Genomic DNA, 5,650 nt, shown 5'->3' on the forward strand with positions numbered 1-5,650 from the left:
AATTTTGTAGTATTATTCAGTTTTGTTTTGTTCATTCTTGACACTGTTTTTATTCAATTTTATCTGCTGCGTAAATGGAATTGCTTTACATATTGCATAGTATGAAATAAAATTAGAGATGAGGTTTTTATTTTTTCCTCATCTCAAAATATTCATGTTGCTATCTTTTAATAAGATACAATTTAGTAAAATTATTTTCTTTGCTAGGTATCGATTATAGTCAGAAGAGAAAATAGGAACGAAGGTAAGATGCAGAAATTCAGTTTTATTATTATTTTTTCCATCATTTTAATTGCTAAATTCAATTACCAAAATAAATCTATGTAGGTTTGTTAAATAACAAAACAGTTTCCTCACAAGATCACAATTGGCTGTTATAAAACTATTAATACACAGGACTATATGGATAGCCCTGTATGTGCTTGCTACTAGTTGTTTTGTAAAGGTATTTTGGACACTTTTAAATTAAGACTTGAAAAATTTACTCATTGTTGTATATTGGTATTTATTTTAAACACATGGACATATCTGTCTTTACATTCCACATTGCTTTGATACACAATTTCTTCCTTCTCTCTACATTCCCAAAGATCACAGGTGCTACCTTGTTTCATTCTTTTTTGTTGGAGCTTTTAGCACAAAAGCAAACTTGCCACAGAGACAAGCAAGATGGTGTGAATGAGTCTTAATACTTCATCAATTTCTCAATGTGGCTCCATGTACCAGAATCGTTACTCTTACAGGCATGCTAGCATCTTTCATTTCATATGTTTATCTAAAACGAATTCAATATATTTTTTAAATTTGTAAGTAGTAGAAAATTTGAGTATTTCTTTAAATGATGATATACAGCTTTTAATAAGTATAACAACAATACAATACACATGTGTTCAGAGAATAAATAAAGGAATAAATGAATGCTAGAAAGAAATTTCACCATGTGTTTCTTATTGCTGTTGTGGCAAATTACCATAAATTGAATGGCTTGAAACAATACCAATGAATTGTCTTACATTTATAAAGATGAGAATTCCTAAATGAGTCACATTGAGCTAAAGTCAAGATATTGGCACATCTACATTCTTTCTAGAGTCTCTTTTGGAGAATTTGTTTCCTTGTGTTTTCCAGCCTCTAGAGGCCATCTATACTCTTTGGTGCATGGCTTCATTCCTCTGTCTTCAGTGCTGCCAGTGTCATTCTTTCCCATACCGCCATTTCTCTGGTTCTTTTTTCTCCTTTAATGTAATCACACATGTGATTGCATTAGCCCCACTGGGATAATATAGGATAATTTCTTTATTTTGAAGTCAGTTTGTTAGCAACCTTAATTCCATCTGCATCTTAATTTCCTCCTTTGCCATGTAACTTAACATATTCACAAGGAATTAAGACAGAAATCTTTGGGAGGGTCATTATTTTGTCTACCATACTATGATACTATGTAATTAACTTAAAATGGAGACAGACCTGGTAAGGAAGAGTTTTGTAGATTATGATAAGAATTTAGACTGTATTTAAATGAAAACAAATCAAAGAATTTAAGTAAGAGGAACATCAGCAATTCAATTTGTCTTTTTGAAAGATTGCTTCTATGCAGTGTACAGAATTAATAAAAGACGTTAAGAGTGAATTTGCTGATGAATTTCATGAAAGATGAGAGAAAAAGAAAAGTTAACAGAGTATGGATCCTAAGGTATTTAAATCAAATTTTAGACTCTCACTTAACTGGCTGTGTGACCTTGGAAAATTTTGTCTCAGTTTCCTTTTATGTAAATTGAAGGTAATTGTAGTACCAAACTTTTAGTGTTGGTTCATGAATCCCTTAATAAATGTTAGTTTTACTAATCATTGTTTTGGAGGTAGAACTCACTGAATGGCAGAATGTGGATTTAAAACAATATTGATAATGACTTCCAAGTTTCTGAAAATCATGGCTTTATCTTAAATGGTAAAGACTGAGGGGAGGGTATAGCTCAGTGGCAGAGCAAATGCCTAGCATGCACAAGGCCCTGGGTTCAATCCCCAATACCTCCATTAAAAAAAAAAAAAATGGTAAAGACTGAAGTTGGAGCATGTATGATTAAGAATTTGCTTTTTTATTTGATGAATACACAATGCTTGAGGGAAATCCAACTGCAAATACATACATGTAACTTCTATTGCTCAAATGCAGATTTGGAATTGAGAGGCGAATCAGCATATTTTGGCTTATGCCAACTCTGTCTTTCTTCATATGGTAGATGCTATAGTTCATAATATGCACCCAATTATTTTTTGTACCACTCAGAAGAAAAAAATAAATAAAAATTGCCAGTAGAAATATGACATTCAGTCAATCTAAAAGTGAATTACCTTTTTGATGTTAAAAAATGAAAGAAATTTACAGCTGAATATAATAGAGTTGACTACTATTGACAACTTGTGAGGAGATTAAATCATCTAGGTAAGCAGTGCAGAGTGTAAAATGAAGGTCTTGGGGAAATATGGCATGTAAGAGTAGAGGCTGAGGAATGAGAGATAAAGAAATAGAAATGATGGTATAGTCAATTCCTCTTTGAAGTTAACTGTCAGTGGGAGGGAGCTGGAAGACAACATGGTGTCTGATGAATCTTCTTTTTCTTTCTTTTTTTTTTTAAATGTGGGCATAAGAAGCCCATGTTTGAATATTGAAGATTGACTGAAAGGACTAGGAGGGCTTTTTCACAAAGGGTTTACCATCAGGACACAGGGGTCATGAAAACCACTGTGAAATCTAAGGCAAAATGGGAAAGGAAAAGAATCATATCAACACTGTCATCGTTGGACATGTAGACTCAGGCAGGTCTAAACCACTACTGGCCATCTGCTCTACAAATGTGGTGGGAGAAACAAAAGAACCATCAAAAATTTTGAGGAGAAGGCTGCTGAGATGGGAAAGAGCTCCTTCAAATATGCCTGGGTCTTGGATAAATTGAAAGCTGAAGGTGAGCTTGGTATCACCATTGATATCTCCTTGTGGAAATTCTAGTAAGTATTATGTGACAGTCATTGGTGACTCAGGACACAGAGACTTTATCAAAAACATGATTACAGGCACATCTCAGGCTGACTGTGCACTCTCCTGATTGTTGCTAATGGTGTTGGCGAATTTGAAGTAGGTATCTCTAAGAATGGGCAGAGCTGTGAGCATGCCCCTCTTGCTTACACACTGGTTGTGAAACAACTAATTACTGATGTTATCAAGATGGATCCATTGAGCCACCCTGTAGCCAGAAGAAATACAAGGAAATCTTTAAGGAAGTCAACATCTACATTAAGAAAATTGGCTACAACCCCAACACAGTAGTATTTGTGCTAATTTCTAGTTATATGATGGCAACACATGGGAACCAAGTGCTTGGAACCAAGTTCTCCTTAGTTTAAGGGATAAAAAGTCACCCATAAGGATGGCAATGTCTGTGGAACCATACTGCTTGAAGCTCTGGATTGCATTCTTCCACCAACTTGTCTGATTGTCAAGCCCTTATGTCTGCCCTTCTAAGCCATCTATAATATTAGGGGTATTGGCACTGCCCAAGTGGAATGAGCAGAGACTGGTGTTCTCAAACCCAGCAAGCTGGTCATCTTTGCTCCAGTCAGTGTTACAATTGAAGTAAAGTCTATTGAAATGTACCATGAATCTTTGAGTGACACTCTTCCTGGGGAGAACATGGGCTTCAATGTCAAGAATGTGTCTGTCAAAGATGTCCATTGTGGCAGTGTGTCTTGTGACAGCAAAAATGACCCACCAGTGGATGCAGCTGGCTTCATGGCTCAGGTGACTATCTTGAAAAATCCAGGCCAAATCAGTGCTGGATATTCATCTGTTGGATTGTCATATACACCTTAAATTGCTTGCAAGTTTGCTGAGCTAAAGGGAAAAATTAATTGTTGTTCTGAGAAAAAGCTGGAAGATGGCCCCAGATTCTTGAAATCTGGTGATTCTGCCACCATTGATATGATTCTTGACAATCTCATGTGTGTTGAGAGTTTCTTTGACTGTCCTCAATGCCACTCTCCTGTTTGTGACATGAGACACTGTTGTTGTGGGTGTCATCAAAGCAGGAGACAAGAAGGCAGCTAGACTTGGTAAAGACACCAAGTCTGCCCAGAAATCTCAGAAAGCTAGGCAAGTGTCATCCTCAATACCTGTCACCTGTCTTAATCAGTGGCAGAACAGTCTCAGAACTGTTTGTGTCAGTTGGCCTCTTAAATTTAATAGTAAGACTGATTAATGATAAAAATGAATCGTAAAATCTTCAGAAGGAAAGACAAATGTCTTTTGGACCATTTCTGTGTGTGTGTGTGTGTGTGAATTTAAGTTATTAGTTTCTTAAATTAGTACATTTTAGTAGAAACAACTTGACCAAAAATCTGTCACAGAATTTTGAGACCCATTAAAACAAATTTTGTTCTGGTTGTTGTTGTGTGTTCTTTTTATTTAAGTATACTCAGTTGCAGTGTGTCAATTTCTGGTGTACAGCATAATGTTTCAGTCATACATGTACATACATATATTCATTTTCACATTATTTTTCAGTATAGATTACTGTAAGATATTGAATATAATTCCTTGTGCTATATACAGAAGAAATTCGTTTTTTTAATCTATTTTATATATAGTAGTTAATATTAGCAGTTTTAAAACTTCCAGTTTATCCCTTCCCACCCTGTTTTCCCCCAGTAACCATAGGTTTGTTTACTATGTCTGAGTCTGTTTCTGTTTTGTAGGTAAGTTTGTTGGTGTCTTCTTTTTTTTTTTTTTTTAAGATTCCACATATGAGTGATATCATATGGTATCTTTTCTTTCTCTTTCTGGCTTACTTAGAATGACAATCTCCAGTTCCATCCATGTTGCTACAAATGACAGTATTTCATTCTTTTTTATGGCAGAGTTGTATTCCTTTATATAAATGTACCACAGTTTCTTTAATCCAGTTCTCTGTTGATGGGCATTTAAGCTGTTTTCATGTCTTGGCTACTGTATATAGTGCTTCTGTGAACATTGGGGTGCATGTATCTTTTCAAATTAGAGTTCCCTCCAGATATACACCAGGAGTGGGATTGCTGAAATCATATGGTAAGTCTATAGTTTTTTGAGGAATTTCCATACTATTTTCCATAATGGCTGCACCAAACTGCATTCCCACCAACAATGTAGGAGGATTCCTTTTTCTTCACACCCTCTCCAGCAATTATCATTTGTGGACTTTTTAATTATGCCCATTCTGACTGCTGTTAGGTGATACCTCATTGTGGTTCTGATATGCATTTCTCTGATAATTAGCGATATTGAGCATTTTTTCGTGTGCCTATTGGCCACTTATATGTCTTCACTGGAGAATTGCTTGTTTAGGTCTTCCACCTATTTTGGGGGTTTTTTTTTAATTAAGTTTTATGAGCTGTTAATATATTCTGGAAATTAAATCTTTGTCAGTCACATCATTTGCAAATATTTTCTCCCATTCCTTAGGTTGTTGTTTTGTTTTGCTTATGGTTTCCTTTGCTGTGCAAAGCTTATAAGTTTAATTAGATCCCATTTGTTAATTTTTGCTCTTATTTCTATTGCCTGAGTAGACTGCCCTAGGAGAACATTGCTAATATTTATGTCCAAAAATGCATTAAAACAAAT

At 35.1% G+C, this 5,650-nt stretch overlaps 2 pseudogenes; both read left to right on the forward strand.

The window, feature by feature from the left end:
* The first annotated feature begins 2,381 nt into the window (after window positions 1-2,381).
* Window positions 2,382-3,411, forward strand: LOC102519113 (annotated as a pseudogene).
* A 149-nt stretch (window positions 3,412-3,560) lies between these two features.
* On the forward strand, window positions 3,561-4,253 carry LOC116658748 (annotated as a pseudogene).
* The last annotated feature ends 1,397 nt before the right edge of the window (window positions 4,254-5,650 follow it).

The sequence above is a fragment of the Camelus ferus genome, chromosome 2 (assembly GCF_009834535.1).
Source record: "Camelus ferus isolate YT-003-E chromosome 2, BCGSAC_Cfer_1.0, whole genome shotgun sequence".
Classification (NCBI taxonomy): domain Eukaryota; kingdom Metazoa; phylum Chordata; class Mammalia; order Artiodactyla; family Camelidae; genus Camelus; species Camelus ferus.